Here is a 24,011-nt window from a genome sequence, read left to right as displayed (position 1 = left end):
GCGGAGTCTCGCAGAGTGCGGCCATGCTGGGATGTCTCATTGAATCCCCAGGGGTTCAGTTCTGAACTGCGGCGCAAAATGGAAGGCATTCTTATCGTAAATCATAATAAGGAGACTTGCAATAATTAAGCGAACTTTATTGCAGTACTGTACGAGCTGATGAGAGAGAGAACACTAACCTCCCCCTAAGTGTACAATTGGTTTGACCTCAGGTAAGATGGCGGTCCCTAGGTTTCCTGCATTTCATCCAGTTGGCAAGTCCTACAGTCTGCAAGCCGGTCCGCCTTTCGTGAAAAGAAGCATGCGCGACCTGCAGAGCTGGAGAGCGAAGCATTTTGGGAGTTGAAGTCTCCTACACTGGTCCCTCGTCTAGGCTCGGGGTTCCAGCAGCACATTTTTTTCTGCTCACACTTCGAGTTCCGGGACAAGTGAACGAAAGTTGGACCCCAGGAGTGGGGTGGCGCAGGAGTCGAGAAGTGACGGTACTAGCCCTCTGGAGACTTAGACCCAGTTCCTGCTCTTACAGGAGTCCTAGCCAGAGCTGCCCTAGCCAGAATAAAATATTTTCTCTCTTCGATCTGCCTCTCCACCCCACTTTACCGGGCAACCGCCCCAAGGCAGGTGTAGGACACTTTCTATTGTGCAGAACTGATTATGACGTCCTCTTGGTTGAACATCTCCCAAGACTTTCCTTTGTGCACCAAAAAAGAGCCCAAGCTCTTCTCTTAACATCGGAGTTCCTGCATAATTTGGACACTACTGCCATCCTTTCTCCCCCCACCGCCCCAAGCCACTTCTGCTGCTCTCATAAGAATTTCCTGAGGCTCCCACTCACTAAAACTGCAGACTGTTCCTGGATTTCTTCTGTGTTGCCTCCCTCCCTTTGCACTGGCAATTACTTCTGGTACTACCACCTCCTTGACCGGCTAACTTCGGTATGTCCGTTGAACCAATCCAAGGATCATTTCCTCTGGGGTTCTTCCCTCCCTTTGTTGTTCAGTTGCTAAGTTGTGTCCGACTCTTTGCGACCCTATGGACTGCAGCCCACCAGGCCTCCCTGTCCTTCACCGTCTGTGGCCTGCTTCTTCCATCAGACTGTGACCTTCCAGTGGACAGGGCTGAGTCTGACGGTCACCCTGTTCTGTTCCCTGCAGGCCCTGCTGAAAGCTGGTGTGTGTGTTACTGAGAGGAATTCAAGTGTTTGCCTCACCTTTGGTGGAGCAGAGGTGTGAGGTCTGGAACAAGGGTGAGAAGGCTGGGTTATTTTGGTACCTGTTTTTATCCCTGAGCTGCCTCAGAATAGCTGCTTGACCCAGGGGGTGGGCCTCCCCACCTTCTCCAGTTCTCCTTTCACAGCTCTTCAGCTGACTGGCACCTCTGCTGTCAAAGAGACAGTCTCCTCCCCTCCAGGGATGGAGTGGTGGCAGCTTCAGACATACAGTGGTGGCCTCGGGGAGGTGGCTGTGACCTTTTCTGGGCCTTTTCTGTCTGTCAGAGAGGTCTGTGGCATTTGACCTCAGTGGACTGAAAGTCCACGGTAATGACTCTCTGAGTGCCCTCATGCTAGTTCAGTTCAGTTCAGTTGCTCAGTCATGTCCAACTCTTTGCGACCCCATGGAGTGCAGCACACCAGGCTTCCCTGTCTGTCACCAGCTACTGGAGCCTACTCAAACTCATGTCCATTGTGTCGGTGATGCCATCCAACCACTTCATCCTCTGTCATCCCCTTCTCCCGCCTTCAGTCCTTCCCAGCATCAGGGTCTTTTCCAATGAGTAGGTTTGCATCAAGTGGCCAAAGTATTGGAGTTCAAGCTAGTTACTTCTGCTTTATGAGTCTTAGTTTCACAGGTTAAACAAGATGATTCTAGGTTTCTGTGAAGTTATCTTCCAGGAAATGAGGCCTTCATTTAGCTTTTCAGGTGTCTTTCCACTCTCTGGTTCCTTTTCACTATCTTTACTCACATTTATTCAGTTCATACCCTTTCATCACTTGCCATGAGACAGATAGTGTGCTAGATGCTGAGAATGTGGTTCTTGTAAAACTCACGTAAAGTGATAACAAATAATGCACAGGTAAACAAGTGAACAAATGCCATGAAGGAAAAAGATAAGTAGGTATGAGGGGAGAACTTTAGCTTGAGTGGTTCAGAAGGTCCCTCTGAGGGAAAGACAGAACAAAAGTCCTGAGGCAGGAAAGAGCTTGATAAGTTCGAGGAAGGAGGCCAGGGCAGCCAAAGCATTCTGAGTGAAGGAAAGAAGAGTAGGAAATAAGGTGGGAAAGGTGGCCAGGGCATTCAGGCCATGGTTAGGAGTCTGGAATTTCATCTGAAAAGAGTAGGGGTAGGTCCCAGGGTGTAACCGTCAGGAGACCTTTTCAATAATCTCAGCAGCTCCCATAGCCTCAGTTCTTCATTCTACCCAATTCCAGCCTCCATGTGTGATATGATTCAGAGGGCTCACCCAGACACACACATGTAGGTCACAGTTGAGACCCAACCCCTGCTATCTTCCAGGCCGGCCTGGTATAGGTCTCTGATTCCAAAAAGTCCTCAATCTCCAATGTTCAGTAGTTATGGCGCCTCCAAAAACAGTTATCTTTAATACTAATTCCTCCTGTCCCTCCATAGTACAGCTCTCAGACTAAACTTTCTTCAAACAATAACAATAGCCACAGCCCTAGTTAAAATGTTCACAGTACTTGTCCTGTGCCACACACTGAATGTTCATCATCTCATTTTATACTCACATCAGCCTAGTGAGGTAGGAACTAAAAGTATCCCACTGTACAGAGGTGGAAACTGAGGTTCAGTCAGGTTGCAGGACATACACAAGATCACTTAAGAAATGGAGCTTACATTCCAACCAGAGCCATAGGCACTGCATAAGAACCTCAGCATATCAACTTTCTATTTTTGCTTAACAAATCATCCCAAAACAGTAATTTAAAATGACAGTAATTTTTTGCTTATATTTGTGTGGATTGGTAACTTGGACATGTCTCAGCTGGGACAGCTCTTTTTGGCTGTACATGGTTTTGCCTGGGCTTACTGCTGCATTGCAGTCAGTTTGCAAGTCAGCAAACTCATTAATCATACATATATGGTCTCATTCACGAGTCTGGCAGATGGCTGGGGCTGCTGGCTTGAGAGCCTAGGTTCTTCTCCACGTGGCTTCAACAAGCTAGCTCAGGCTTCCTCATGATGGCCTCTGAAAGGAAAACACCAAAGCAACAAGGCCTCTTGAGGCCTAGGTTCTGAAGTGCTCTGAAGTGCTATAGCATCATCTTCACTACATTTTATTGATCAATGCCTATCACATGTCCAACTCAGATTCAAGAAGACTAGAAATAGTCTCTTGATGGAAAAGACAACAGAGTCATATTGCAGAGTCAAGTATGTGGGGTGGGGGAATCATTGTGACCATCTTTATGAACAACACAGCACACTAAATGACCATGGGTACAGAACTGGTTATGTAAATTATGGTATAGCTAAACATGGAGCTATTAATAGGGAGAGCTAATATGTTTTGAGCTCTTAATATGTCAGACTGTATAAGATGCTTTATGTGTATTAACTCATTTAATCCTCATAATGGCTCTGTGTGACAGGTACATGTTTATCTGCAGCTACAAATTAAATACACCAAGTCTCAGGTTAAGCCACGTGTGCAAGATCCCACAGCTAGTAAGTGGCAAAGTCGTTAAAAGTGATTTCTGGACATAGAAAACTGGCCTTGCCATACTAGTGTGTGATAAAAAGCAAGAGACAAAAGTTTGGTGAGAACGCATTTAAAAAAACTTTTAAAAACAGGTATATGTATAAGTATTATGTGGTTTTGGACATAGTTCAGCAAAGATTTACCATAAACTCTTAATGGAACTTATTTCAGGAGAAAGGAAGAGGAGGAAACTTTTACTTTAAACCCTTTGCACAGTGTGAATTTTTTGTTTGATTTTTTTCTTTGTACAACAAAGATAACTTTATTTCTACATGTAGCAAAATGGAAACATATCCACACACATAAAAAACAAACTTCCGGTCACCAAAGGGGAGTGGGGGAAGAAATGAATTAGGAGTGAGAGATTAACGGGCTTCCCAGGTGGCACTAGTGGTAAAGAACCCGCCTGCCACTGCAGGAGACGTAAGAGATGCAGGTTATATCCCTGGGTTGGGAAGATACTCTGGAGGAGGGCACGGCAACCCACTCTAGAATTCTCGCCTGGAGAATTCCGTGTTCAGAGAAGCCTGGCAGGCTACAGTCCATGGGGTTGCAAAGAGTCGGACATGACTGAGCAACTGAGATTAACAGATGCACACTATCATATATAAAATAAACAAGGATTTATTATGTAGCATAGGGAACTATATTCAATATCTTACAATAACCTGTAGTGGAAAAGAATCTGGAAAAGATATATATATATATATATATATATAAAACTGAATCACTTTGCTGTACATGTGAAACTAACACAATATTGTAAATCAACTATACTTCCATTAAAAAAAGAAAGAATCCTGAAAAAAAAAGGCAATCAGTATATTATCCTAACAGGAAACAAATACAAAAGTTATATGTCATGCTATATCCTCTCCCCTTTCTTTCTTCCTTCTCTTTCTCTCTTAACAGATAAGGAAACTAAGGCTCAGAGAGGTCAAATAACTTCTCCAAGATTTACTACTAGTAAATGACAGAGCTGGAATCCAGTCAAGTTGGAGTCAAGGTTACACATGCCATGTATCTGAGACCAAGATGTTTGGACTTTCTCTGAAGGTGATGCAATGCCACTGAAAACTCTTGAGCAGGAAAGGAGCCGTGTGCAGAGCCCGTGGGAGAGGGAGAGAGGAGGGGCCCCTGCAACAGTCACACAATTTCAGGTCAGAATTGACAAGGGGCTGGGCTGGGGTAGGGTCAGAAAAGGAAAGCGGGGACTTCCCTGGTGGTCCAGTGGTTGAGAATCCACAAGGCAATGCAGGGGACATGGTTTCAATCTCTGGTCAGGGAGGGAACTAAGACCTCACGTGCCATGGAACAACAAAGCCCGCTAGCTGCAGCTACTGAAGCCCACGCACTCTGGAGCCCGCATGGCACAACCAGAGAGCCCGAGTGCACGACTAAGACCTGATGCAGCCAAATACATATTTTTTTAAAAATCAGTAAATGTAAAAACCAAATGAAAGACAGAAGAGACAAGTACACATATATACACAATGGAATATTAGTCTGCCATTAAAGAATGAAATATTGCCATTTGCAGCAACATGAATGGACATAGAGATTATCATACTAAGTGAAATAAGTTGGAGAAAGAGAAATATTATATGACATCACTTATTTGTGGAAATGAAAAATAACACATATGTGTATGTATGTATGCTGTATCTTTCTTATCTATTGGTCTGTTGATACTTAGGTTTTTCCCATTTCTTGGCTAAATAGTACCACTATGAACATTGGGGTGCAGCATGACAAATCTTGCAGCAAATTAGATTACTATTCAATGACTCAGTCTCTCCCCCAGTTAGGACTGATTGATACTCTCTGTTGATATTAAATGTGGCCACGCAGTTTGCTTTGGCCAGTGGAATGTGGATGAAAATGACAATGTGCACGTTCAGCCAAGGCCTTAAGAGATCTCTCATGTTTCCAGCTGCCTCCTTGGAATTTCCATCTCTGTCACAAGGATGGGGCTGTCAATAGTGTATTCCATCTTTTGAAACAGTGTCAAAGTTGCCATAGAAAAGTCTAGGATAAGGATAGTTTCGTAGTTTAGTGTTTTGTTTGTATTATTATTTTTGGCTGACTGAGCCACACAGCTTGCATAATCTTAGTTCCCTGATCAGGGATTGAACCTGGGCCCCTGGCAGTGAGAGTGCCGAGTCCTAACCATTGGACTGCCAGGGAGTTCCCAGTATCAAATTTTAGGTTGTATTTTTGTTTATTTATTTAGCTGTGCCAGGTCTTCATCACTGCATGTGGGATCTCCAGTTTCTGTTGTGGCGTGTGAACTCTTAGCTGCAGCATGTGGGATCTAGTTCCCTGACCAGGGATCAAACCTGGGCCCCCTGAATTGGGAGAGAAGAGTCTTAGCCACGGGGAAGCCTCCAGGGAAGTCTCCTCTTTTGCATGTATTATTTTTTTTCCCATGAACTCTTTCTTTTTTGAATGTCAGGAAACTAAACAGGTAGGAAGAGAATGCTCTGTGTCAATGTAGGAAAGCAATAGTTTCTATCCAAATCCCTAACATCAAATCCAGAAGAATAAGAGACACATGTAGTAGTTAAACCCAGCAGAGCCCAGCTGAGATCAGCCAAACCCCAAATGCAGGTGGAAGAGGGAGAAATTAGCATTTGCTGCCGTAAGGCATAGGTATTTGGGATGGTTTGTTATGTAGCATTACTATTATGCTATACCCACCTCTGAAGGCCCTTGTTAGGATTAAATGAGTGATAACAGCATGTGTGTGCTCAGTAACTCAGTTGTGTCTGACTCTGCAACCCCATGAACTGTATGCAGCCCACCCGCCAGGCTCCTGTCCATGGAATTTTCCAGGCAAGAACACTGGAGTGGATTGCTATTCCATCTCCAGGCAGTCTTCCCTACCCAGGGATCGAACCTCCATCCCCTGCGTTGGCTGGTGGATTCTTTACCACTGCACCACCTGGGAAGCCCCCGAGTGGTACAGTAAAGCCCTTAAAAATATGTTGACATATAACAAGAGTAAAGTCAGCGTGAGTGATTATTATGGGGGTGCCACTGGGGACAGAGAAGTCCCTGTTCTCACAGGTCTCCTGCTTTGTAGAGAGATATGTGCTCTGTCAGATGGTGACGAGCACTATGAAGGAAAACAAGGCAGCGAAGGGAGAAGGGAGTGCTATAGTGTAAATTCAAACAGATAGTCGATGGAAGCCTTGCTTAAGGAAACACGGAAGAGGTGAGGCAGGGAGTCGCAGGGGTATATGGGAGTAGATTGTTCCAAGCAGAGAATAGGCAAAGATCGTGAAGTGGACTCATGCCTGGTGGGTTTAAGGAAAAGCCAGTAGACAGGATGGCTGAGCTGAATAAGCAAGGGAAAGATGATGTCAGGGAGATTCCCCTGGGACTAGTTCATGCACACCTTTGTGGGTCATTGTAAGGACTTTGGCTTCTGGTATGAGTGAGGTGGACCATGTTGGAGAGTTTTGACCAGAGAAAGGACAGGACTTAATTTGCATTTTTACAGGATCTCATCTCTGTAACTGATGGGTGTAGAACAAATGGGATATGAGTGAGCTGAAGCAGAGAGACCAGATAAGAGGCTGCTGCCACAGTCCAGACAAAAGATGGTGATGGTTTGAACCAAAGTTTGACTTTGGGATTATTATGAAGGTAATAAATGGGGTTATTATGAAATTAATATACATTTTGGAGCAGATTGATGATGGAGTGTTTGAGAAAGAGGAATTGAGGATGACTCCAAGGTTTTTGCCCAGAAGAATTGCAAGAAGGAATTTGCCATTAACTGAGATGTAGAAGTCTGTAGAAGGAGAACTTTTTTTTTTGCAGGGGAAAGGAGAGGAGAATTAGCAGTTCTATTAATATCTGGAACTTGTTAAATTTAAGGCACCTGTCAGATTCCAAGTGAAGAGGTCTAGTTAGAAGTTGCATTTATGAATCTGAGTCCAGGTTGGAGTTATAATTTTGATAGTTGTTATGGACTGACTTGTGTCTCCCCAGAATTTGTGTCAAAACTCAACACCCCAATGTGACTATGTTTGGAGATAGGGCCTTTTAAGAAGGTAATTAAGATTAAAAGAGGTCATGAGGGTTGGGCCTTAATTCAATAATCCTTAGAAGAAGACGAAGAGACATCTGAGTGGCTCCTCTGTCTTTCTGTGTGTGTGTGTGTGTGTGTGTGTGTGTGTGTATGTGTGTGCAGAAGACAGGCTGTGGGAAGGCACACAAAGAAGGTTGCAAACCAGGAAGAGAGTTCTTACAGAAACCAGCCCTACTGGCACCCTTATCTTGGACTTTCAACCTCCAGAACTCTGAGAAATTAAAAAAATTCTGTTTTTAAGCCACCCAGTCTGTGGTATCTTGTTATGGCAGCCTGAGTAGATTAACACAGGAGTCATCATTGTGAAAATGGTTTTTAAAGCCATGAGGCTGGGTGAGATCTCCAACAGAGTGAGCATAGACAGAGAAGAGGGCAGGGCTAAGGACTCAGACCCCGGGGCCCCCAACATTAAGAGACAAAGAACTAACAATGGAGCCTGAGATAGAGCAGCCAGTGAGGAAAATGGCCTGGGAACCAAGTGAGGAAAACATTTCAAGGCGGGGAGAATTTATGAACTGTGTCAAATGCTGCTGAGAGGTCCAGGAAGATGAAGATCAAGAACTGATTTAGCCAAGTGGAGGGCATTGTTACTTTGAAAGGAAAGAGTATAAATAGAAAAATGGGAGCAAGAGTCTGATTGGAGTAGGATTAAGAGAGTGTATATAAGATTAAGGTATAAACATACATACATACATACATATACACATAAGGGAAAGGAAAGCTCTTAACAGTAAAAGGACAACTAGTAAATGTAGAAAAAGAGGAATTAGAAATTTACCATTTGGCAACCATTCTAGTGGTAATTGTTTCAGGAGAGAATCATTAATGGATATTGCAATAATGGATTAAAGTTTGACAAGAAACAGGATATTTGCATAGTCCTGGAGTATCTCCTCACAGGGTACTTATTAATCACAAAGGGTAACATTGTAACTTGACAGTGAAGAAACCAATCAAGTGATGAAGTAAAGAATCACCAGTAATGGGGCAGATTGACCTGTCCCTCATATGGTGCACTGAGAGGGATGCAGCATACTTTCAGTGGTATTTCTGTTAAAGTGCATGGCTGAATCACGAGGAAATGTTGTTCAGTCACCAAGTTGTGTCTGACTCTTTGTGACCACATGGACAGCAGCAGGCCAGACTTCCCTGTCCTTCGCTATCTCCTGGAATTTGCTCAGATTCATGTTCATTGAGTTGATGATGCTGTCTAACCATCTCATCTTCTGTCACCCTCTTCTGCTCCTGCCCTCAGTCTTTCCCAGCATCAGAGTCTTTTCCAGTCAGTCATGGGCTCTTCTCAGGTGGCCAAAATATTGGAGCTTCAGCTTCAGCATCAATCCTTCCAACCCCTTCATGGTTGATTTCCTTTAGGATTGACTGGTTTGATCTCCTGTCCAAGGGACTCTCAAGAGTCTTCTCCAGCACAATTCAAAAGCATCAATTCTTCGGCACGCAGCCTTCTTTATGGTGCAACTCTCACATCCATACATGACTACTGGAAAAACCATAGCTTTGACTAGACCGACACTTTTTGGCAAAGTAATGTCTCTGCTTTTTAATATGCTGTCTAGATTTGTCAAAGCTTTTCTTCCAAGGAGCAAGGATCGTTGAATCTCATGGCTGCAGTTACTGTCCTCAATGATTTTGGAGCCCAAGATAATAAAGTTTATCACTGTTTCCATTGTTTCCCCATCTATTTGCCATGCAGTGATGGGACCAGATGCCATGATCTTAGTTCTTTGAATGTTGAGTTTTAAGCCAGCTTTTTCACTCTCCTCTTTCACCCTTATCAAGAGTCTCTTCAGTTCTTCTTTGCTTTCTGCCATTAGGGTGGTGTAATCTGCATATCTGAGGTTATTGACATTTCTCCTGGTAATCTTGGTTCCAGCTGGAGCTTCATCCAGCCTGGCATTTTGCATGATGTATTTTGCATATAAGTTAAATAAGCAGGATGACAATATACAGCCTTGATGTACTCCTTTCCCAATTTTGAATCAGCTCGTTGTTCCATGTCCAGTTCTAACTGTTGCTTCTTCACCTACATAAGGTTTCTCAGGAGACAGGTAAGGTGGTCTGGTATTCCTATTTCTTGAAGAATTTTCCGAAATTTGTTGTGATCCACATGGTCAAAGCCTTTAGCATGTAGTCAATGAAGCAGAAGTAGATGTTTTTCTGTAATTCCCTTATTTTTTCTATGATCCAACAGATGTTGGCAACTTGATCTCTGGTTCCTCTGCCTTTTCTAAATCCAGCTTCTACGTCTGGAAGTTCTCAGCTCATGCACTACTGAAACCTAGCCTGAAGGATTTTGAACATTACCTTGCTAGCTTGGAAATGAGTGCAATTGTGCGGTAGTTTGAGCATTCTTTGGCATTGCCTTTCTTTGGGATTGGAATGAAAATTACCTTTTCCAGTCCTGTGGCCACTGCTGAGTTTTCCAAATTTGCTGCCTGTTGAGTGCAGCCCTTTCACAGCATCATCTTTTAGGATTTGAACTAGCTCAGCTGGAATTCCATCACCTCCACTAGCTTTGTTCATAGTGATGCTTCCTAAGGCCACTTGACTTCACACTCCAGGCAGCCTAACTCTGCAACGAGAGAAGCCACCATGGTGAGAAGCCTGCACACCTCAACTAGGAAGTAGCCCAGCCTCACTCACCACAACTAGGGAAAGCCTGTGTGTTGCAACAAAGACCCAGAACAGCTAAATAGGAATAAAAAGCAACACATAAATATTTGGGCACAATATTGTCACAAAGTACAGTCAGTCCTCCATATCCAAAGATTCAATCAACCTCAGACTGAAAATATTTGGGAAAAAAAATTTTTTTTTTTCTTCAGAAAGACCTAAAAAGCAAAATGTGCATTTGCCACACACTGGCAACTATTTACTTGGCTTTGGGACTTCACTGGAGGTGCAGTGGTCAACTCCTTGCTTCCAATGCAGAGGGCTTGGGTTTGATCCCTGGAGGATCCCATGGATGGAGGAGCCTGGTGGGCTGCAGTCCATGGGGTCGCTAAGAGTCTGGACACGACTGAGTGACTTCACTTTCACTTTTCACTTTCCTGCATTGGAGAAGGCAATGGCAACCCACTCCAGTGTTCTTGCCTGGAGAATCCCAGGGACGGTGGAGCCTGGTGGGCTGCTGTCTATGGGGTCAAACAGAGTCGGACACGACTGAGGCGACTTAGCAGCAGCAGCAGCAGAAGGGAGCTAAGACCCTACATGCTCCAAACTGCAGCCAAAAATACAACAACCATCACCACCACCACCACCACCAAAATACATGACATTTACATAGTTTTAGGTATTATAAGTAATCTAGAGATGATTTGAAGTATATGGGAGGATGTATGTAGGGTATATGCAAATGCTACACCATTTTATATAATTTTATATATCCACAGACTTGAGCATCTGTGGATTTTGGTATCTGCAGGAGGTCCTGGAACCAATTCCTCCAGGGGATGACTTGTAGTTGGGAGGGCACGATTGTAAGTGGAATCACTGTGAATCTGTGTGCTGAATCAGGAGCTCCGACTACTCAAACACCACAACTGCATGGCTGTGATGGTCCAAAATGTGAGTGCCAGCTCTAGGTAAAGTTCCAAACCAAGCGCAGCCTGATCTGGTCCCAACTTATTTGCTTTCTTGGCAGATTCACTGTATATTAAAACCAAGCAAATACTGTGTTGGAAAAGGCAAAATTGTAGACAATAAAAAGATCAGTGGTTGCCAAGGATTTGGGGGAAGGGCAGGAGGGATGAATAGATGATGCATGGGCATTTTTAGGGCAGTGAAACCCTTCTCTATGATACTGTCACGTGAATACAGGGCTATGCATTTGTCAAAACCCACAGAACCTTGCAACATAAAAAAGTGAATCTTAATGTAAACTATGGACTTCCGTGAATAATGATGTGTCAGTAAGGGTTCATCAGTTGTAACAAATGTATCACACTAATGCAAGATGTTAAAAATAGGAGAAACTGGGTTTGTTGGGGGGAGAAGTATGGAGGTACTTGGTGTAATTTCTGCACAAATTTTCTGCAAACCTAAAACTAAAATAAAGCCTATTAAAATGAACGAAACAAAACAAGCCTCCCAGAATTCCCTGGCAGTCCGGTGGTTAGGACTCCATGTTCCCTCTGCCAAGTGCCGAAGTTCAATCCCTGGGCTGAGGTTCAATATCTGGTTGGGGAACTAAGATCCCACAAGCCTCATGGCTCCACCAAAAAAGCAAAAGCAAAGCAACAACAAAAAACAACAACCCCCGCCCCCCCCCACAACACACACACTGTTTTCTGTGAAGTAGAATTTAGTCCCAGGCTCAGATTATTCCAAATAATATTTTCACCTATGCTAATTAATAATGGAATGTTTGAATACCGCATTTGACTTGGGATCCATTGCACAATGTCTGCACTCCTGCTTCCTCCTGTTCTTTGTCCAGGCCACACCCCGATCAGTGGTGCTGCCCAACGCCCCTGACAACACTGCCCCGTTTGAGATCTTGGCACTGGACCCTTGCCCTCTGTTCCTTGACCTTGAAGAACATCCTTTAAAACTCATAAGTACCTCTTGTTGACCTTGGGTGATGGAGGCTTGATAGCCAGATTGAAAAGTCTCCCTAGGGGCTTCCCTGATGGTCCAATGGTTAAGAATCTGCCTTCTAATGCAGGGGACACAGGTTCGATCCCTCATCAGAGAAATAAGATCCTATATGTCATGGAGCAGCTAAGCTCTCTTGCAACTAGAAAAAAGCCCACACGCAACAATGAAGACCTAGAGGAACCAAAAAAGAAAAAAAGTCTCCCTAGCCTCCAGAACTGCAGGGTTACTGGAGTTCCTCCAGCCTCTATCAACATAGCTCACACCTCAGCTTCCAGAACTCCTCCTTTCCGTATGAATCCCAGCCCCTTACTCATTGTATGAGCTTGAGTGAGGCATGTCATGTCACTTTACTAAGCCTCAGTCTCCCCATTGGTCAGAAAGAGGGTGGTAAACCTGTCTCACAGTATATGTATTTGTTTGGTAAATATCTGTTGAGCACCAACTGTGTGTATTGGAACTATAACGTGAACAGAATGAACATCCCTCCCTTATTGGAACGCATGGTCTCAGAAGGATAGACAAAAAATCAAATAAACGTATAAAACAATGTCAGGGAGGAAGAAAAAGAAGACAGGGTCGTAGAAATAGGGCTAGGGCTGCTTGGGTATAGTTAAGACTTCCTGAAGGAGGTGGCATTGGAATGAGATCTGACTGAAGTGGAATGAGCCATGCAAGTCTGCAGGGAGAACCTTCCAGGCATAACAGCAAGTACCAAAGCCCTGATATGCTTGGTGTGTTTGAGAAGCAAAAAGGAAGTAAGCTGGCAGGGAGTACATGAGTGAGAGGAGAGAAATGAGGACAGGAAGATAGGGAGAGAGCGAACCTGGCAAGGAATCTGGGCTTTATCCCGACTGTAGCAGGGAGAAAGCTTGAAGTTACTCACTGAGGAAGCCCTCCTATGTTGTGTTCCTTGCATATGAGAAAAGTGGGCAGGTACACTCTAAAGCCGCCCTCCTGTCCAGGACCACGGTCTGTGTCCTTTTGGTGGAAAATGTGCTTCCTTTTCCCAGCTGGCTGGTGATGGAATGTGTATCCAGGCTGTAGTTCCCATAACATAACACGAGGTGGCGACTTGGGGTCGCATTTCTAACTTGTGGGTTATTGATTCAAGTCTGAATATTCATTGGAAGAACCGGTGCTGAAGCTGAAGCTCCTATACTTTGGCTACGTGATGCGAAGAGCCAACTCATTGGAAAAGACCCTGATGCTGGGAAAGATTGAGGGCAAGAGGAGAAGGGGGCGACAAAGGATGAGATGGTTGGATGGCATCACCGACTCAATGGACGTGAGTCTGAGCAAACTCCAGGAGATGGTGAAGGACAGGGAAGCCTGGCGTGCTGCAGTTCATGGGGTCACAAAGAGTCGGACATGACTGAGTGGCTGAATGACAAAATTGATTCCAGCGCAGTGGTTACCAAACTTGTATGTCATCAAAATCACCCAGAGGGCTTGTTAAAACCCAGCTCTCAGTGTTTGATCTGTAGGTTTGGGGTTGGTCCCAAGAATCTGTATTTCTAACAAGTTCCAGGGGATGCTGATGCTGCCAGTTCAGGAACCTCACCATCAGAACCCCTGGTTGGAGCCCTGAGGTAGAAACCAAGACCGCCTCCCTTTCAGAGATGGGATAACAGAGGTGTCTGACCAAAACACTCCAGTACCTTCCCATCATGTTTAGAATTAAATCTAAGTCTCTGATCAGATTCACCTCCACTCTTACCACAAGTCCTGGTTTCTCTCCTCACCTCATCTCCTGCCACTAAGCAATGGCCACACTGTTTTGCTCCATGCCTTGAAGCTGGTTCCTGCATCACAGCCTTTGCGTGTGCTGTGCCTCTCGCCTGTGATGCCTTCCTCACAATCTTTTCCTTCGTTGGCATCCTCTCGTTCTTCATGCCCCAACTTGAATGTCCCCATTTGGAAAACTTTTCCTCTGCTGGCCCGGAAGCTGGCAGCCCTGCTCCTCTTCATCCCTGTGCTTTTCCTTTTGAGTGCTTGTGTTTGTGTGTGTGTTAGTCACTCAAGTTGTGTCCAACTCTCTGCAACCGCATGGACTGTAGCTCCCCTGTCCATGGGATTTTCTAGGCAAAAATACTGGAGTGGGTTGCCATTCCCTTCTTTCTCCAGGGCATCTTCCCCACCCAGGGACTGAGCCCAGATCTCCCACATTGCAGGCGGATTCTTTACCGTCTGAGCTACCAGAGAAGCCCAGCAACCTTATCTTGGTTGATTGTCTCCTGTTTAGATTCTAGGCTTTTGAAGGCAGGGACTGCTTTCTGCTTCATCCCAAGTACCCAGGACAGTGCTGGCAGCATGTAGGCCCCCCCAGGAAATAGTCATTGAATAAATAGAACTAAACACTTTTCCAGACCCTACCAGAGAGCCACTGGGTGAGCAGGGACTCCATGTAAAGGATATGGATCATGTGATGTTCAGCATCACCTCACCCTAGTCCCAACCCTGACGTTCAGAATGATCTGGAAGGAAATAAAGATAAGTAAAGGGACTTACCTGGTGGTCCATTGGTTAAGAATCTGCCTGCCAATGCAGGGGACATGGATTTGACCCCTGGTTCATGAAGAGTCCACATACTGAAGGCCAACTAAAGCCTGTGCACCACAACCACTGAAGCTCTTGCACTCTAGAGCCTGTGCTGTGCTACAAGAGAAGCAGTGAGAAGCCTGCACACCACAGCTTGAGAGTGCCCCCCCCACCGCACTTGCCACAACTAGAGAAAGCCTGAGAAGGCCCAGCACAGCCAAAAGCAAATAAATGAATTTTTTAAAAAAGATGAATAAGATGGTGTTTGTAAATAGTTTATAGCCTTTCAAGCATTCCTAGCTCACTGTCTACCTCATTTGGTATCATAAGGGCGGCTCAGAGGGACTCCCCCAGAGTTCTGGGTTTGGTGGGCAGAGACACTGCACAAATAATAAATCTGTAAATCCTTTCTACCTCTGTTATTGCATTGCACCCTCAGGTTAAAAAAAACTACCCCACACTCAGCAATAATGCAAAAGGAGAACTGCTTGTCCTTTCCGAAACATGCTGGAGCATCCTTTTAACAGGCCCACTCAAGGGTTATCTAAGTCTCTAGGGGAACAGATCTTTTCCTGACTTGTCATTTACTCATTTGCTAGGCCCCGAACACGGGGAAGTTCTGTGTTCACTGTAGGTTTATTTATGATTTTTGTCCAGTAGAAAAGGTCATCCTGAAGGTTGTAGTTGTTTTGCCCTGTAGGAGTTTAGGCAGTTTCACTCTGCAATCATTTTTCAGCATTTTGTCTTTCATTGATTATAAACTTTCTTACACTCTTTGAACCAGCTTAACAGCCCTGCTGATTGGTTAAATGCTAATAAATTACAGATAATTTTAGCATATGCTTACTTTTTTTTTTAAGCAAAGTCTCTATTTTCAAGGAAAAAGTACCTTTTCTCATTTTCTGTTCTTCACATAAATTTTAATTATTTCCAGGAACCAAAACTTCCTGAACCCCTTTCAGTGTTATCTAAAACTTGAACTTTCTCTATTTCTGGGTAAAATGAGCTGTGCAGTTCTATCACCCTTTTTGATTTCAAACTTTTTTTGACCAAAATAACAGTGCAACACCAACATTTCCTCTGTGCTTTTCATCTATGACACCAGCTCCTACACCTATGAAGTGTTTTACAGTCATGCCAGAACATGGAGCTACTCTCCCAAAGCACCAATAAGGAAGGGCTAGCTGAATTTCAGGCCATGATCAGGGCCATGATGTGCTCTGAGAGCCGAGCAAAGAGGAGCCACATGCCACCTCCTCTGCAACCCGGGTGGCCTTGCTGGGGGAGACGACTTATGCCTCTTGAGAGCAAGACACAGTTGGGCAGAATGTGAACCCAAGAGAGAGCAGGGAGGACACGCACTTAAAAAGCAAATTATTTATTTGCCTGCACAGGGTCTCAGTTGTGTCATTCAGGATCCTCACTGCAGCACACCGACTCTCTAGCAGTGAGTGGTGTGCAGGTTCAGTAGTGTGGGGCTCGGGTTTAGATGCCCCCAGCATGTAGGATCTTAATTCCCTGACCAGGGATCAAATCCACAACCCTTGCAGTGCAAGACGAATTCTTAAACACTGGACCACCAGGGAACCCCTTGGCACACGCTTACTTTTTATTTGTATGAGAGTTATGTCTTTAAGTTTTAAAAAATTAATCTTTGAGGACCATCTTTATGAGAGTGGCTGATCATCCCTGTATTCCAGATGAGTGTGTTGCGGCTCAGAGAGATACAACATTTGTCTCCATGAGCAAAAGTGAAGCCGGGTCTCGACCTTAGATTGGCCTGACCTCAGCGCTCCCTGTCCTTCAGCAATACCACACTCATGTGTGCAGTGCTGTTCTGGGCACTTTATAAACTCTTCCACTTAATTCTTGCAACTCAACAAACGGCATGTTGCTATCTGCATTTAAGGACTAGAATCGGGAAAGAAGTCACTCGATGTCACTGAACTCTTTGATGCCTTGGCAGCAATCCTTTTGGAATCCGATAGACCTGAGTTTCAACTCTGGCTCACAGCCTCTTTAGCTAAGTGACCTTAGGCAAGTTGTTCACCTAACTTCTCCGAGTCAAACTGTAACATGGGAATAAGAGCCCCTTCCATGTGGGGGCTGTTGGTAATACTGACGGGCAAATCTAGGCCTGGGGCCTCCAGGCTCACAGTGACACCAGCTTCTCTTGTTCTGGAATCCAGGGGGAAAGAGCAGTTGATTTGTTGCTGGCTCTTCCTGGTCTTCCCAGGTGGCCCTAGTGATAAAAAACCCTCCTGCCAATGCAGGAGATGCAAGAAATGCAGGTTCTATCCCTGGGTCGGAAAGATCCCCTGGAGTAGGAAATGACGACCCACTCCAGTATTCTTGCCTGGGAAATCCCACGGACAGAGGAGTCTGGTGAGCTACAGTCCATGCGGTCGCAAAGAGTAGGACATGACTGAAGCTTCTAAGCATGTTCCCGGGCTGACTGGCATAAGATCCTGGAAGGACAGACAAGTACCTGGTGAAAATGGGAGGGAGAAGCTGCTAGGCAGGATTGTGGGGGAGCTCAAAGGAGTCCCCAAGTTGAGCGCAGGTGTGGACTGCTGGGCCGGGACTCCAGTCAGTCAGCTGGGGACAGCAATGGAGCCTGGGCTTTGGGGTCAGGCAGCTGTAAGTTCTCTGAGCTCTAGCATCAGGATCTGTAAAATGGAATAATAATGACTCTTCCCTGTTTCAGATTATTGTGAGGCCTCTGAGGACAGTGGGCTTAGCTGGAGTGGTGCTATTCTAGGGTGTTCTCTGGGACCTCAACCCTTGTCTGTGGCCTTTCTAAAGCCTGAGGAGGTTATTGATCATGTACTGATAAGGATAATGATGGTAGAGAACATCTGGGATAGATTAGGGGCCACTAGGAGGTCCTCCTTCAGAGTTTTGGGTTTGTTGGGTCAGAAACATGGCACAATACCCAGCCAAGGGCCATTTAGGGCTTTGCAGTTTACAAAGATTTCCCCGCAGTGGCATCACGACCTCGTGTTAAGACAAACTCTCTGTGTCAAACCTTCTGTTAAAGGCCGGACAGGCTTTATCTTTTACTCTTCCAGGTGAAGTAGGTGGGTGTCTTGACCCTCATTTTTCACCTGAGAAGAATGAGGCACAGGAGGATTAAGTGACTTGCCTAAAACTACACAGATAAGAAGTGGCAGAGTAGGGACTGGAGCACAGACAGCCGAGTTCCCAAGCTGGCCTTTTGAGTGGAGAGCCCACACAGCAAGTTGGAGGCTTGGAGGCCTTTGGAAGGACCTGAGGATCCTCTGGCCACTCCTGCCTGGTCCTGTCCCACTGTGCCCCCTGGAAGTGGCTGCAGGGGAGAAGAGAGGATGGCCGGGGCGCTGAGCCTGAGGCAGAGGCTTTAGGGCGCAGGCCAGGGGAAAGAAAGGATGTAGGGAGGGCCTCTGTCCCTCCAGAGCAGCTGAAGGGAAGATAAAGTCCTAAGGAGATGTAGCTAGGGGCCCAGATGAGGAGGAAAGGAAGAGGCTGGGAGGCGGAAGATACAGCTGCAAGGGAGGAAGCAGAGTCTGGAGTCTCAGGGGAGAGTGGAAGGGGTGGGCTGGGGACAGGCCAGGCCCTTGGCCCAGGGTTCTGGACCCCTGCCACTCCAGACTCCACAGATGGGCCCTGTGGAGGGACCCTCAACAGATGCCCCTTTCACTCCTGCGCTGTGCAATGCTGGTGACACCAAGGTGAGCCCAGAGTCCCTGCCCTCAGTGGCTCACACAGTCTGAGCTCAGCTGAGTGACCGGATGGGCACTGTCCAGGGCATTCATTCATTCATTCAACAAATACCTATGAAGGGCTCACCGTGTGCCAGGCTGGGCTCCTAGTGGGAAATTAAGTCCCTCTGAGGAGGCACTAAGTTCCAATTCAAGGAGCCCCCAGTGCCACGAGGAGACAGACAAAACACAGGAAAGAAATCAGTGTACAATAACATCAGGTCAGGCTGTAAAGCCCAAGAGCTGTTTTATGAGGGTAGTCAGGGAGGGCCTCTCTGAAGTGACATTTGAACAAAGACCTGAAATCTTGGGGCAAAGGAACCTCACTCATGCCAGCATTGATTACTCTCTTAGTAAAATTCTGCCATCTTCTCTCCTCTGTGGACTCACTCCCAGGTGATGTCACCCAGCCCCGTGACATTAGCCTACCCATGCCCTAATGACTCTTAAATGTAGATCTAACATGTAGGCAATTCCCTGGTGGTCCTGTGGTTAGGACTCTGTGCTTTCACTGCTGGGGGCATAGGCTAAATCCCTGCTCAGGGAACTGAGATCCCACAAACTGTGAGGGAAAGCCAAAAAAAAGAAATCTAACATGTGGATCCAGGCTCTCTCCTGAGCTCTAGATGCTGATATCTGCCCATCAATGTGCCCACCACTGTTGCTTCTGCAATTCTCTCTGTCAGTAAAGGGCCACCCTTCATGCTGCTGCTCAGGCCCAACACCAGGAGGGACCTCCTTGACTCCTCCCACCTCACCCCTGCTTCTTGTCCTGTTGATCCCATCTCTAACATACATCTGGAACTCCATCCCATCTCCCCTTTCCCACTGTCACTTTCATCTGGCAGCTGGACTGTGATGGCACTTAGACCACGTCAACTTCAGGTTGAGAGCTGACAGCCGGGGGCAGGTGTGGGCTTGTGAGGACACAGCCTGGGGTCCCTGGTCTAGACTGAATCCTGCCTAGGCTACTATCTGTCGTGTGATCTTCAGTAAGCTGTCTCCCCTCCTAGTGTCAGTTTTCTCCTCCCCGAGGTGGGGATGAATGTGTCTGCCTCACTGGGCAGTGAGAAGGTCCAGTGAGATAAGTCTGTCCTTAGTTGGGGAAGAGGAGGCCACCAGCAGGCGGCAAGGATTTTATTCCACAGGTGCGTATTGCACCCCCGTTATGTGCCTGGCACCATATTTGGTTCTGGAGAGGTGATAGTGGCAGATAAGAATGTTGCTGTCTTTGCTCTCAGAGCTTTAATGGTGGTAGGAGAATGGGGAGACCAGGAGGGCACCCCTGGCAGGGGCATGGCATAAGCCAGGATGTGGAGGTGTGATGGATGACAGTGCAGGGGCAGGGAACCGGAGGCATAGTCTCTTGCCCCGAGCCATGGGAGGACCGGTGACAACCTCAGACATCAAATTCGGTTCAGGGACCTTGCCCAGCAGCACTGGAGCCCCCTGTGTAGAGGCCAAGGAAGGAGCCCTTGCTGCCAGACTGGAGGGAGCTACCTTCCTCTCCTGTCATACGGCTCCCCCTCGACTGGGAGCCCCAGTCTAGGACCCTCCTCAGCAGGGACACCCCTCCCCGAGAAGCCACAGCCTGGCAGAATGTCTGGGGTGCTCATGATGGCATTTCTCACCTGAACCCCAGATCAGTTCCTGGTTGGGGAGGATCAGCTCCTTTGTGAGAATCACCTCATTGAGTCCCCAGGGCCCCAGTTCTCTGCCTCTGAGGCTGGAGGTGAGACTGTAGGAGTTAGGAAAAGACTTGTGTGTGTATATGTGTGTGTGTGTGTACATGTGTATGGGTGAGTACATGTGAGAGAAAGAAACACAGAATGAGCCTGAGTGTGAGAGACAGATTGAGGTGTGTGTGAGAGAGAATGTGTGTGTGTGTGTGTGTGTGTGTGTGTGTGTATGCGTAAAGCATGAGAGATCATCTCTGCCCAGGCCAGGCAGCTGGACTAACGGTCCGTTTCCCCCCTGGTCCAGAGGCCTCCTCCAGTCCCCCAGCTGCCCTGATGGGCCAGGTCAGCCCCCCCAACAGGAGCCCCCAGCCGCTCCCCACTCGGCTTTCCTTGTATTGTGCACAGCCTGGTTCCTCGAGGAAATGGGGCGGCTGCTGGGTGCGGGGGCGGCCGCCAGCAGCCCCACCCCCTTCCCCCCATTGTCACTCCTGGCTTTGGCCCCTGGCCCCTGCTGCCGACACTAAAAATAGTCTTGTTCACAGGGAGACAGCCGCACCCCTGAGCGGGCTTCCAGACTGGGCGTGGGGCCAGAGCTGCCAGGACAGAGTTGTTGTCCCTGGGGAGGGGGGTGAGGTGCACCCATCGAGTGACCAGGGTCAAAGCACAATAGGGCTGTGTGACCTCAGGTCACCTCCTTCCCTTCTCTGAGCCTCGGTTTTCTCATCTGTCCAATGGGGATGAGGACACCTACCTCCTGGGGTTGCTCTTGAGAGTGGACAGAAGTGTGGCTGGGTCCCCAGGGCTCTGTTGGTGCCACCAGAGTATCTGGAGAGCCTAAGGCGAGAGGGCACGACAGGCCTTCATCCTCATCCCTGTGAGTGACAATCCAGTGGCTGCCAAGGGCCTCTGATTTCCCTCTACACAGAGGAGCTGAGGTGCAGAAGAGCCCACCTGGGAGTCTAGAGGCATCTCAGATGTGCGTGTGAGACCTGCGAGATACGGGCTTTCTGTACCTCTGAGGTCTGTGTGAGCTCACACTGTGAATTATGTGGCCAAGCTGGGACTCGAACCCATGTCTCCAGCTTCTGAGGGCTGTGTTTTTTCCGCTCTGAGGGGCTGCTTCCATGCTAATGACTCTGCAGACTTCCTGGCTAGATCACCTTGTCTTCAGTCCACAAACACATGATTCATCGTGAAGGAAGACGCTGGGCGGTGGGTGTTGAGGCTAGGGCTGGGGGCTGGGGAGTTTCCCTGGAGCAGGCGTGGATGGACAGCTGCCCTCTCTGTCTCCTGGCCACTGAGCTGGGTCTGCAAAGAAGGGATTATCTGTGTGTCTGTCTACCGGGCTCTTTCTTTCTTTCTTCTTTTGTGCTTTGTTCTTTTTTCTCAACCATGATTTGTTTGAAATGGGTTCTGTTGTATACTTTCAAGATCTGGAACTCTTAGAATTACTCTGGCCACAGTTGCAGTTTTATATGTCTTTCTGTGATTAACTGTGTCTCCCACTAATCCTGGGCCCTGGGGCAGGGACTGAGACTTTATTATTAAAAGTCATGTATCCCTGGAGACAAATACAGTGTAAGTGTTCTCCCATGAAGACCCTGATCCTGTGCAGGTTGGTCTCCATCCACTTGTATTTGGGGATTTGTAGGGACGCCTTGTCACCTGGTTTGTATGTAAATCTGGTCGGTGAGGTTTTGGTTTGCTAACCAGTTGGTTCACCTATTTTGATGTGGGGATTTGGAAAGATTCAAAAACTGCATTTCCACCACAGTCACAGTCATCTTCCCAGAAGCCTGACTCTTTCTGAATTTTTATGCACAAGGGAAAAAAAATCAGTACTCCAGGTGTTGAGCGATGGATCTCCTTGGGAGCCTGGAGATGACCACTGTTTCCAGCTTGGGCCTCCTTGCACATCAAGCTAATGTAGGTAGCCAGCTTGTTTTTACACGGACATTGATGCATCCTGCTTTTTGTATTGTACTTAGCACGGTATTTTGACATTGTTCCAAGTCAATATACAGAGTACCTCCCCACTTACAACCCAAAATGGCTGCATGTAAAGCAGGGATTTTTAGGTTTTTGTCCTATGGACCCCTTTGGCATGTGGTGATAGGATGGACCCCTTATCACAATCATGGTTTTTAACCGCATAAAATAAAGTGCATAGACTTACAAAGGAAGTCAGTCACACTGAGATGCCATGACCGCAACAGCAGCAAGAATTCACGATGTAGTAATAGAAGAGCTCCTTTATAACGACATTAAGTTAAAAGTGCGCAGGCAGGTTTGGGGTCTCGATGAGCTTAAACAATATGTGTGTGGGGGTGTCTACGTGCACTGTGCTGATGTCAGACAAGTGTCTCCAACTTCTGTTGTGGCAAGGGCACTGCCGACCCTCCTGGGGCACGTGGTCCCCATTTATACTTGAAGGGAATGCTGAATTTCAGTTAGAGGTTGGTGACTGTACAGTTTTTATTTCATTCCTATCTGAGCTCACAGAGTCCCTGAGTCCTGGAGCCCAGGTCCAGAACCTCTGCCACAGAGTGTGGCTGCCCTCACTTTATTCACCCCCATCTCTGATTGAAAAGTCACCCCATGTCAGAGTTTCTCCAAATCCCATTATTGCACAGAGGTGGAAACTGAGGCCCCCCGGCTGGCGAGTGGACTAGGGTGACAGAGCCCCGGGTCCTGACTCCTGGCCCAGATGCTGGCCCGGCTCCTCCCCCACCAGGCTGGTGGCAGGGAGTCCAGCAGGAGCAGGTTGGCAGCTGGTGTCCTGCCCGGAGAGTGACCCGGCCCCGCCTGCGCCCTGCATCCCGCCCTGGCCGGCACAGCTGGGGATGTGACAGGAGGCTTGGCTCCGATTCACCCAGGCACATTCCTGGCCCAGCCACTAATTTTTTTTTTTTTTGGTGACTCTTTCTCCCACACCCCCAACCCTCACCCCCCTTTTCCTCAAAAATGCTCTGTCTCTCCCCAGAGGGTCCCTTTGGGCGGCGGCTCCTGGAGGGAAATGCGGCCTGGATTTCCTGGAACACTCGGAGCTGGAGTCCCAGCGCTGGGAGGAGGAAAGCTGCTGGCAGCAGAACACCACCCCGCCCCCCAGACATAACTGGTTTCTCTGGAAAAAGGGGGTGAGCTGGAGCCTCAGGAGTTCCATTCCACTGGGCGCTCCTATAAGAGGTGCATACTGCTGCAATGCTGGGCCGCCACGAGACACCCCTTCAGACAACTGTGACTCTGTGACCTTTGGGGCTCTGTGACCTTGGACAAGCCACAGGTTCTTGCTGGGCTCTGGTCTCCTCACTCCTTAGCCTGGGGCCTGTGACCAGGACCTGCCAAGGCCTGTGGATGGTCCAGTGAAGGGATAAAGCTCAGCACAAGCAAGTGAGGTGTTTGGGGGGTGTTGGGGAGGCAGGTTTGGGGGATACACTGGAGCAAGAGTGGGATGAAGATTCTCCATCCTCCTTCATTCATTCATGAGACAAATAACTTTTTGAGCATTTACCATTGTGTCAAGCACTGATGCACAGCAGTGAGCACAAGAGACCAAGGCTCAATCCACAGACAAAAGTCCCCATACAGTCAAGAGGAGATGGGGAAAAGTGAAGCAGG

General features: G+C 47.2%; 1 long non-coding RNA gene across 1 annotated transcript; it reads left to right on the top strand.

Moving 5' to 3' along the window:
• The first annotated feature begins 15 nt into the window (after positions 1-15).
• Positions 16-11,969, top strand: LOC139186547 (uncharacterized). Its single transcript, XR_011570165.1, has 3 exons — positions 16-935; positions 1,155-1,246; positions 4,633-11,969. It is a non-coding gene; the product is annotated as an uncharacterized lncRNA (long non-coding RNA).
• The last annotated feature ends 12,042 nt before the right edge of the window (positions 11,970-24,011 follow it).

Source organism: Bos indicus, chromosome 13 (assembly GCF_029378745.1).
Source record: "Bos indicus isolate NIAB-ARS_2022 breed Sahiwal x Tharparkar chromosome 13, NIAB-ARS_B.indTharparkar_mat_pri_1.0, whole genome shotgun sequence".
Classification (NCBI taxonomy): Eukaryota; Metazoa; Chordata; class Mammalia; order Artiodactyla; family Bovidae; genus Bos; species Bos indicus.
The sequence above is the reverse complement of the archived record's forward strand: the minus strand, read 5'-3'. Positions and strand labels throughout refer to the sequence as shown.